The 11,686-nt window shown below is 43.0% G+C and overlaps 1 long non-coding RNA gene across 1 annotated transcript in view; it reads right to left on the bottom strand.

The window, feature by feature from the left end:
• Nucleotides 1-1,960: 1,960 nt before the first annotated feature.
• The window catches only part of LOC146776492 (uncharacterized), a 73,892-nt gene continuing 64,166 nt past the window's right edge, over nt 1,961-11,686 (bottom strand). The window contains exons 3-4 of the long non-coding RNA XR_014972377.1: nt 3,487-3,757; nt 1,961-2,243 (exon numbers count right to left, since the gene is read on the bottom strand). This is a non-coding gene — a long non-coding RNA (uncharacterized LOC146776492). The remainder of the gene's footprint in view (nt 2,244-3,486; nt 3,758-11,686) is intronic.

Genomic DNA, 11,686 nt, shown 5'->3' with positions numbered 1-11,686 from the left:
ATGCATATGTGTGTAATGCGGTAGTTTAAGAACTTCAAAGAAACACACCTGTATAATTGTATTTTTTGCCTTCGTGATGATGGACACTTACACAAAAAATCACATTAATCAAAAAGTGTCCATAGAGGGGTTTTAAATATTTTTCAGAAACTGTCAAATCATAAACATATGCATTGCACATTCATTGAATTAATGACATTTACTATAATGTAGAAATTACACTAGACAAGACAACATTTGTTTATCGTTAAATGTAAAATCAATGTTAGTTCTAAAGTTAAAACGTCTCATATATTTAATAATGTCAAATTTGCGCTTGTCTAATGCATTTCCTGTAAATATGTACATTTTAATTCACTCTAAATTGCTTTTTAGGTGTAATGCATTTGTGTTTATTTTTTATCACTTATCAAGTTAAAATAAACACACATCTAGTAACACTCACACATTTTGAAAAACAAATGTCCTTTTTTTGGTGAAAGTGTGCATTATCATCATGAATGCTTTCACCCAAAAATCTATGTTCATTTAATTTTTTTATCACTAATCTTTGCACTGGACAACTGTTATTTAAATGAGTTTTTGTCTTTACATTCATAAGTGTTATTAAGAATTTGTATCTCACATTTGTATCATCAACAGTGTTAGTAATCAATCACTGGCAAATGAATAACAATGTGAGGATAAACTTTGTACAAATCTAATATTTTTAATAATAAATGAGATACTTCTCTCATATAAAATATCTTTATTTACAAAATAGAAAACAGAAAAATTCATCGTCATTACTACAGTCTGTTGACCTGTTGCCCCAAATCTGCCTCCTAAACAGACTGCCAAGGGGGTACTTCATCAGGAAGGGCCATCTAATGGGTACACAGCAGGCACCTCAAAAGATCTTTCTTGGAAGGTGTGGATGTGTTTCTCAACGGTTAGGGACAGGTAAGCTCTAAATATCTCCTGAGGAGTAAGGGTAAGAGGGGTGGGAAAGGATTGGGTTTGGGAGGTAGAGGGAGCTGGACTGGATGATGTGCAAGTATCTGTATGTTTGGCAGGTGCATGTGAGTCCGGTGCATGTTTTGTGTATGTTTTTGGCAGGTGTGTGGTATCTGTTTCTGTTTGGTTGGTGTAGTTATGTGTGTAGGTGTGCTTTTGTGTGAGGGTTTTGTTTTGGATGAGTGTGCTGTTAAGGTGGTTGCCGTGGGTGTGGTGCATTTAGATGTCTGTTTTGTAGTTGCATGTGGGTCTGGTGTATTTTTGGATGTGTGTTGTGTATTAGGGGTTTTGTATTCGAGTCAGTGTATGCCTTTGTGTTTGGTTGATGGTGTTTGGCATGTAGGTGTGCATTTGGTTGAGTGTGCTGTTGAGGTGATTGGTGTGGTTGAGGTACTTGTGGGTGTGGTGGAACTTCTGTGAGTGGTGGTGACTGTGATGCTTCTGAGTGTGCTGGTGGTTGTGGGCATAGTTGAGGTGTTGGTTGTGGGTGTGCTGGTGATGATGGTGCTTGTGGGTGTGCTGGTGGTTTTGCAGGTGGTTGTGCTGAGTGTTTGTATGTTGTTTGGGTATTTTCTTTCTGTATATTTGTGTATCTGTTTGTGTGTGTGTGATTGTGCTGCTTGGGTCTGTTGGAGTCGTTGCCTACAAAGACGTGAGTGTGTTTGGGATAGGGATAAGAATTGGGATTTGGGATGAGGAAGGGACCTGAGTTGGGGGCGCAAAGTTGGGATGGTTGGGGGGCTATTTTAGCAAGCGATCTCTGCATACCAGACATTGAACTTATGTGCACCCATTTGTTGCATTTGGCAACTAAGGGCCTGGATGACATTCACTATCACAGTCTGGCCTACAGACATGCTGTTTTAGAAGTCAATAGCCTCTTCATTCAGCACAGCTGGGGTGACAGGGGCAGGGGGTGAGGTGCCTGTGGCACAGGAGACTGTAGCCCTTTTAGGGGAGTGGGTTTGCCAACTGGGGGGAGAAAGAGGGAAGGTAGAGGTGGGTCTCTGGGTGGCAGATATGGAGGAAGTTGGTACAGTTCCTGTAGGGTCTGCCACCACTAGGGACTAGTCGCTTGTGGAGGCCTCCATGGATGTTGATGAGCTGCTGGCCTCCATTGGAGTCTTCTCACCATCCGCGCCACTGTGTTGATTGATGTCCGTGGTCTCACCACCTGAACCACAGTGGCCATCTGCTTCCCTGCATTCGTGGCCTGCATTTGTCCTCTTTGCCTGCTCCTGAAGATGCTGAAAATTCATAGACAATAGTTTTATCATATCTGTGTAAATTGAACTGATCATTTAGTTTTTCTATAAACAAGTTCCAAATTTTCAGATTACACCTGCTTGAAGGCTTTCAAACTTTGCTTCATTCTCTCAACATTATCTCATGCATGTAGGGAACATTCTCAGAAACCATTTGATCACGATTTTGTAATTTCCCATTACTGCTTTTAAATCATTTATGATCTTTTCTCTTAAACATGTTAAATTCTTCCCTGGACCTTTTTAACACCCCTGAATGGTTCTGAATTGTTGTTTTGAATAGTGAACGTATATCCCAAAAATTATTTTAAAGCAAAAAAAACTTTCTACAGTTTGTGTACAAGGCACAATATCTTACATTATTTCCAGTTTGTTTACCATTGGGACAAAATTGTAAACATATGCTGACTTTCACTTTAGGCAAAAATTGGTACAGCATCACAAAAAAAATTCATAGACTGATTCATATATAATTTAAAATACAAAAAATACATTCAAATCACAATATGCAAAAGATTATACCTTGATGCATTTCTACAGTTTCCTAATGAGTCGTGCCTGAATTTGAGTTTTCCAGATGGGATACTCGAACATAGCGGGGTCTGGTGGCGCAGTGAACTAATGCGTCCACTGCAGGGGCCTGTGTTCGATCTCATGGTCACAGTTTCATATCCTGGCATGTCCACTTAGCCTTTCATCCATCTGAGGTTCATAAATTGAGTACCATTGTGTTGGTTAACAATAAACATCTGTTGTTCAGTGCCAAGATGCCTACAGGTGAATGTGTGCTTTACAAATACACATGTTATGTTATGTTATGTTATATATGTGACAGAACATTCCATCTGGAAAAGTCCCTTTAAGTATCCTTTTTTTTCATGATTGATTTATCATCCAGACATAATAAAGGACAAATGTCTTTGGGTATGTGTACACATCCCTGTCTGTTTTATCAAAAAATATATGTCTCATTTTTTTTAAAAAAAAACAGACGGACTTACTGGCACATTAGTGAAGGAGAAAGATATCGTGCAAATCTGTCACTTTTGACATAAAGTAATTCGTATTTTTGATTGAAAACATATTTGCAATACGTTTTCAACGAAAAATGCTGCCAATTAATCTTATGTCTCTTTTCAGTTTGGCTGGTATGCTCACTATTGTTTGTTTACAATACCAACTCACCAATGTGACGTTTTTATGAAAAACTCCAAAAAAACCTTACCTCCTTAATGCTGCCATTGAGCTCTGAACTGCCCATCAAGCTGGGGATAGGCCACCACAAGCATGTGGTCCCTTACAGGGGTCACCATTCGGCACACATGCTTCCCATGTTGGGAGGACTGGACGATCTGTACTTCAGATGACTTTTTGGTCCAGTGTCGTAGGTCTTCCCATCTCTTTCTACAGTAGATGCTGTGCCACTTGTAGACCCCCAGTGCCCTCCCCTTCTTTGCGATGGCTTTCCAGATGGTCTTCCTTTGATGGACGTTGACCTGTATAGATACAAAAAAAGAAGGAAAGAAATTGTGTTTTTACTTTCTGTTTGTTTCTATTGATGTAACACAATTTTTAGAAATCAATTACAAGTCTTTGTAAAAGGTTAAAACTGCATTTTTTTTTTATTTTCATAAAATAAAATACAAAATATTAGGAGTACCCTTATCCCTTGTCATGCCCTTATTTAATAAATCCAGGCCAGTATCATCATCTAGACCAGGGGTCTCCCAACATTTTCTAAAGTGAGAGCTCCATCTGATCAGTGATAATCATCGTGAACTACAGAAGGCTAAGCAACTTGTGCATTGCTAACAGACGCCCCCACGGCCAGCCTCATTGACTTGAAGGCTCATGTGTTAGTGTCATAAACTATGGTTTGAGGAACATACTATAACTGGCCTAGAAAATCACGTTGTTGGGAGGCAGTAGACTCTCCAGGGGATCGAAAGATTTTTTTACTGAAACCAGCATTCTTCCATAAGAAGAGATCGTATGATAGTGTTCACGGGAGCTGCACCAAAGGTTTTGGATTTCGCTCCCACCAAATATTAGGAGAATCACTTATGGTCCACATTTCAAAAAGCAGACTAAGTCCTTTCTGATGGGTACATTTCTCCCATAATAAACATCTGGCTACACTAAGACTATTCTGAGTTTGGCAGACAACCTGTAGATCCGCTACTGTCTGCTGTTCAAGTAGACTTCTGTAAACTGGATTAAGTCCTGTTAATCGCAGATCAAAGAAACTGGTCATTGCACGAACCAGTTTACCCCTCTTTGATGGAACTATATTAGCTATACTCAGCAAGGCTTAAGATAATTAGTCCCTTGACCATCTACAGAGATGTTGTCTACAAACAAGCACCTCGATCGAGGTATATTTGTTTTAGAGTAGTAATAATATAACCATTTTAGATAGCTAGGATATCAGGAGTAGACCTATTCAGGTTCGGAGTTATGTTATGGCATGTTTTACTCTTACCTAGTGATTTCTTATATACTTCAATATGTTGTGGATTGGGCAAGGGTTAGCATTTGCCAATATTATTGAATACGTTTTTACACTTGTTGTTAAAGTATTGAATATCCTCTGATTTTGAAGGGGGTGATTATGTAAAGAGCTCTGACAACCAATTCTTGGGCCTTGTTCGCGCTATAGAAAACACTGAATAAATAAATAAATGAAAACTAAGGGCACTATGAAAGGGCTGTAATGTGTGTCAGTGAGAGTGCGGTCTTTGGGGGATGTATGAACATGCATGCATATGAATGGGACATATTTGTACGGGTTGCTGAGAACATGTGTCACATGTACTGGCAGCACAGGATATATATTTTGCCATGCGTGGCACCGTTACCAGAATAATACAAACATACCATGTCATATTTTTAAATGGAAAACATATTCTACCCAAAAGTTTATCATATATTATTTTTCCCTTATGCTCTTGGCACAGTGTCTACTGGCCACTGGGAGTAAGGGACCTGCTGTTTGTAAATGCAACACTTTGAAATGGGGTAAAATGTAAATGAACAGTTAGCTTACTCATTAAAGTAACATTTTAATTTAATTTTCTCCCATTTCAAAGCATTCAGAAACATTGTCAATATTGATTTGAAAATAACTTTTTCTTTCAAGTTAAATTCCTCAGTACTTCAGTTGTTCACCTCTGTGACCCACCCCAGGGCTGTGCGATGAATCTGAACACATACTGCTCATTACCAGGCCCTGCTATCTGCAGCCTGATGATAATAATGTGAAATGAACACAGCCTTCTTAACTTTGAAAGGAAAATGTGACCTGGTGTTATTTTAAAAATAAACTCAAGCCTGTGAGCTACTCCGAAGGTGTCAGGTAATCAACTGGTTAGAGTCACCTGATTTAGGAGTGATTTGTGAGATCATACAAATAGCAAATCTCAAATTTATTTGGTATTAAAACACACACACACTTGATAATTTCATGTGAATTCTACAAAATTCACATCATGTTTCTTTGGAGAATGCACTATATTTTCAATGCATATTCACACATACACATATTAATTTGTATTGAAAATATAGTGTTTTCCAAATAAACATGATATGAATTTATTAGAATTCACATGAAATTATAGAACATCTTTTTATCTGTCTGTCTGTCTGTCTGTCTGTCTGTCTGTCTGTCTGTCTGTCTGTCTGTCTGTCTGTCTGTCTGTCTGTCTGTATATATATATATATATATATATATATATATATATATATATATATATATTTGTTACACCTGGCACCATTGGTGTGGATCTCCATTCCATTGTTTCCTGTTGCCTCCTGTATTTTTACTATGTTTTTGCTGGTCTAAATGCTTTGGGCACTTTGCCACTGCTATTCAGTGCCAAAGTGCAAGTGCTCCCTATTGTAAATTGTTGTAATGGATTAGTGACTCCATGATTGGCTTATTTGATTTACTTGTCAGACCCTAGTACAGTGCAGCATGTGTGCCCAGGGCCTGTAAATCAAATGCTGCTGGTGGGCTTGCAGCACTGGTTGTGCCACCCACAGAAGCAGCTTGTAAAATATGGCTTAGGCCTGCCATTGCAGAGCCTGTGTGCAGTCTGGGACTGCCACCCACTTGCCAGTCCCTAAACCTTCCTTTTTCTAAAAATTAGTCACCCCTAAGGTAGGCCCCAGGGCAGGGTGCATTGAATATAAAAGGGAGGACATGCCCTGGTGTGTGCCGCATGTCCTGATAGTGAATTACATCCAATTTCGTTTTTCACTATTGCAAGGCTACCTGCTACTATAGGCCTGAATAGGCAGTTTAATTATAACATCTTATAATCCTAACTGACCCAGGGAACAAGGTAGAAATCCGAGTTTAGTTTGCCTGAACTCAGACTATTAAAATACATATTTTAATGTGGGTGATTTTTACATTCTGTGTTTGAAAATACCACTTTTAGAAAGTAGGTATTTTCTTGCCTAACCATCCAGCATGCCAGTGCTAGGTTTGTGTATTCCATGTCTGGTTTGTGAGTGACAGGGGGCTGGAAAGGGCTTTGGCTCCAGCAGTATGATGGGTCAGGGCTGGACTGAATAGGACCTGCATAGACTAGAGAGTGGGGGGCGGAGATTTCCTTTCACTGACCTGAGCCCTTATAGAATAGAGACTAGAGGGAGGAGATTGCCTTTCAGCCACCTGGGCCAGGTCTGCTTTCAACAATGCTGTCTCCATCTCCTGCCAAGAAGCTGCACAGAACTGGTTTTGACTGGGCACAGGCACCCTCTGCCTCAGAGGACAAAGGATTTACTGGTCATAATATTGGAGCCCAGACCCGAGAACTTTAGATAACTTCTGGGAATCAAGACGAACCTTTGCCAAGGAGAAGAACCAAGAAAGCTGATGGAGGAGACTGCCCATGTGCTGTGCTATTTCTGGGGTTGGCCTGCAGTGGTTACTTTATTTGCCAAGGAAAGGAGAAGAGGACTTTAGTGAACTTTTCATCATCTTGAAGAAAAATCTCCAAGGGCTTGAAGTGTGCTTTCCTCCTGCCTGAAGTCTCAGGGATACCACCAGCTCCCCTGAATTCCCTTGCTGGGGATTCTACCTGCAGAGAGGTGCCTACTGTTGTTTGGGCTCTCTGAGAAGACTGCATGTCGCTGGGAGCTGTAAGAGTGACGCAACGAGGAGAAGCGTGTCGCTGCTGCAGCAGTTGCCGTCGCATTGCTGAAGAAGTGTGCCACCACCGCAGCTGTTCGCCGTCGCATCATCGCAATGCGTGTCGCATCACTGGAGAAGAGCATCGCCGCCGCAGAGGTCGCCGTCGGATCACCGGAGAAGCGTGTCGCAGGGACTGTCACGGCTCAGAAGTTACCGAGTTCGCAGAACGGCTGTCAGCCATGCATCGCATCGCATCCAACATTGTTGCATTGCATCAAAGACGCCATTTTGTCGCATCGCACCAGATCGTCGCATTGCATCAAGTCGCCATCTTGTCGCATTGTAACCGGAACGCAGTAAGAAACCGACGCATCACCTCCTCTCTGGTAAGGAACCGATGCATCACCTCCCCTGCGCTGCAGTAAGGAACCGACGCATCACCTCCCCAGAAGCAAGGAACCAAAGCATCACCTTCCCTATGACCCTTTTGTTTGTATTGTGTGACACATCTAAGGTACTTTGAGAGTAAAGTGTCACATTTACCATCTACATTGAACTAAGCTATTTTCTACCATTTTAAAGACTTATTTTTGATTACAGTATTGTGGATTTTTGTTGTTTGGTCTTGTGTTAAGTCTAGTAAAGATTACTTACTTTTCTAAACTGGTTTAGTGTCCATTTGTAGTGTTTTCACTGTATTACTGTATGTGTTCACAAATGCTTTACACACTGCCTCTGAGATAAGCCTTCCTGCTCGTGCCAAGCTACCAAGTGGGTGAGCAGGGGTTATTTAGGAGTCTAGCCCCCTTACACTGACTAGAAGCAAGGGTCCCTATTTGGACAAAGGTACCTGCATCTTCCAACTAGAGACCCCCAATTCTAACATTGGTGGTCAGCGGTGAGGATTTGGACTTGCATTTGTGACTCATATACAGTGATTGGTGTACACTACTAGTGAGTGCAGACCTTAACGCGACCACATACATTTTTGGTAGAATTTTCCTTGGAATTTCTTTTTGCAAACCGCCATCTGTTTTCACCATGAGCAAAGCAGCATCCATTGCATCTGTTGACATTGATTTTGAAGAAGATAGGATTGACACCCACACTGTGTCTCACCTCAAAGCTGCTTGCCGGAAATTTAAAATCTCTATGAAAGGCCTCACCAGGAAAGAGGAATACCAAAAGGCGCTGAAGGCCTGGGTAGAATCTAGGAATGCCAGTGAGCTTCCTGAAGAGCCTAAACAATCAATCAATCAGGTGTTTGTTAAGCACAACTACTCCCCCATAAGGGTCTCAAGGCACTAGGGAGGAGGCAGAAAATTTAGAGGGGCCAGTGGGCATGGATGGGAGGTAAGTGCCTTCCAGAGCAAGCAGCAGTGTTTCTTCAAAGGACCCGTCCCCAAGGGAGTTGGAGGACAGGGAGAGAGAGAGTGCATAAGATGGAGCTGACCAAGCTCCAACTAGGTAGTCAGATGGAGTTGGAGAATAAGAAGTTGGCATTGGAAGAAAACAGAATGCATTTGGAGCATGAGAGGATGTTGAAGGAATTGGAATTGAAAGCTAAAAGTTTAGAAATGTCTCCCTCTGGTGGCAGCGCACCATCCGTGCCTGTAGAAACAAGAGTGTTTATTCCCAAGGATGTCATTAAGGAGTTTCATAAGAATGAAGATATTGGGCAATGGTTTAAGGCTTATGAGGTAGCTATGACCTCCCACCAGGTACCTAAGAAGGATTGGTGAGCGGGGTGTGGGGGCGGTTCCTTAGTGATGGGCGGGATACCTTATTGGATTTGCCTCCTGAGGATCAGAATTCTTATGTGCACATGAAGGAAGCCTTAATGACCAGGTATGGGTTGACCCCTGAGCTTTATAGACAAAGGTTTATGAATTGTAAGAAACTGGAGTCTAGCACTTGGGTAGAATATGTGACTTTTTTTTGCAGAGCATCGGATGGTTGGGTGAAACCAAAGTGAATGATTATCAGGAGCTCTATGATTTTTTGCATGGTAGCACTTGTCTAGTAATTGGTTTCCAGAGCTACGCCAGCACCTTATTGATAGCAAGCTCACTAACCCTAGGAAGCTTGCTGAGGAGGCGGACAGCTGGGTCAGTGCCCGGGTCCACAAGTGTCATGTGGGAGACTTCACCAAAGGTGTGCAGGGTCCCCAGCAGAAGAGTGGGGGGGACAAGGGTAAACAGAGGGAGTTCCAGAAGGGGACCCAAAGTAATCCCCAAGGGAAACAAGGGAAGGGTTCCCAGCCTCCCCCTGAGAAGACGTCAGGGGCCCGACAGGTAAACCTGTTCACAAGGGACTCCCGAAATGTTTAAAGTGTGGTGAGGTGGGCCACTGTTTCTATGATCCCAAGTGCCCCCTGAGAGAAAAAACAGCACCCACTGGTAGATGGCTAGGGTAGCCCTGGGTGAGGAGATGGGTGCCCAAGGTAGGTGGGGTCCCGCAGAGATGTCCCTAGTCTCCTTAGGAGACTGTGAGGTGGTCCCCAGGACCCAACTGACTGATAACACTAAACAATACAGGCAATGGGTGACCATCAATGGCCATAGAGTGGAGGCTCTTAGTGACACCAGAGCCAGTGTACCAGCTCAGTTGTCGGCTGGTGTCTGAAGAGCAGGTGGTCCCCAATGCATTTTATCCTGTTGTTGCCGCTGACAACACAGAGAGCCACTGCAAGGTGGCCCAGGTTCCCTTTGAGTTGTGGGAGTCTCAGGTACCCTTCAAGTAGCTGTGAGGCCAGCCATGCCTGTTGACTGTCTGTTGGGTAATGATTTGGAGAGTTCCCCTTAGGCTAAGGTGGATAGAAGTGCTCATTTGGAGATGCTGGGTCTGCCTGAGTGGGCGTGTGGGACCACTCGGTCCATGGCATCCAGTAAGGGTGTTCAAGAGGACCTTGAGCCTGAAAGAGTGGCCCAGGTGCCTGCCTTAAAGAGAAGAGGCCGGGGGAGCGGAAAACCCACCCCCACCGTTCCCACGATCCAGGAGGAGGCAGACCTTCAGGGGGATGCCCTGGATCCTGCATGGGAGCAAGTAGCTGAACTGGGGGACCTCCCTGGGCTGACCCATTGGCAGCAGGAAGGAGGACCCTCCAGGGAAGAGTTCTGTGAGGAGCAGAAGAAGTGCCCTTGTCTTGTGGGTTTGCGGCAACAGTCTGCAAACCAGGCAGCAGGTGATCAGTTTGGATCACATTGGATCTACTGGGAGAATGGTCTCCAGTATAGTGAGCCTAAGGTTGCTAAGCCTGGGTCAACCCGTGTTATGGTGGTACCCCAGTGCAACAGAGCCATCCTACTGGGGCTGGCTCTTGATGTGCCTTTAGCAGGACATTTGGGGCAGGATAAGACCTTTGAAAGGCTTGTCACCCACTTTAATTGGCCCCAAATGTGCAAGAGTTTAGATATTCATTGCAGGACCTGTCAGACTTGCCAGGCAAGTGGTAAGAGTGGGAGGAAGCACAAGGCTCCTCTCCAGCCTTTCCCTGTGGTCAGCACCCACTCTGAAAGGGTGGGCATTGACAAATTGGGGCCTCTGGTTCCCAAGACAACCATGGGCAACAGGTTCATCCTGGTCTTGGTGGACCATGCCACCCGGTACCCGGAAGCCATCCCTCTCCAGTTGATTATTTTAGCCAAGGGCGTCACATAGAGGTTGAACAAAGTGGGGCTTAATGAAGAGCCTGTGGCACACCACAGGAGAGCATAAAATACTTTAAGGAGGAGGTTCCGATCTGAAAAAACTCAACCCTGTTGCTCAGATAGAATTCAATCAGTCAGTCAGTCAGTCAGTCAATACTTTATTTCGGCTTAAGACCATAAAAGCTAAAGGCAACAATAAATGAACATTTACATACAAAGCCATTATATACAATAGACATAAGGTGATTTTATCTCCATGAATTAGGCAATACCAAATATAAGATATAAATAAGAATATTAAATTAGTTAAAAACCAGACCATTATCTAAAAACTGAGGTAGACTAGATGTCATAATACCATACAGCGGGGAGATCAATAAATTCCCCCCCCCCCCGCAATTACAGTTTATGACCAGACCGTTCCCTAATAATATACACATTAAATAAAAATCTACTTATACCAAATACCACTAATTGTGAGGTGTCAGATTTTAATATGCGCTCCGCTGCTCTGTATGACCTAACCCCCACGTGTTTACAAAGGGGTTTGATCCAACAGAGCCTCGGTTTCTTATAAGCCGGACAGAAGAAGAGTAGATGAGCATCATCTTCCCTAGCCCCTAATGAACACAAGG

Source organism: Triturus cristatus, chromosome 12 (genome assembly GCF_964204655.1).
Source record: "Triturus cristatus chromosome 12, aTriCri1.1, whole genome shotgun sequence".
Classification (NCBI taxonomy): domain Eukaryota; kingdom Metazoa; phylum Chordata; class Amphibia; order Caudata; family Salamandridae; genus Triturus; species Triturus cristatus.
Note: the sequence above shows the minus strand (reverse complement) of the source record. Positions and strands in the feature narration are given on the sequence as shown.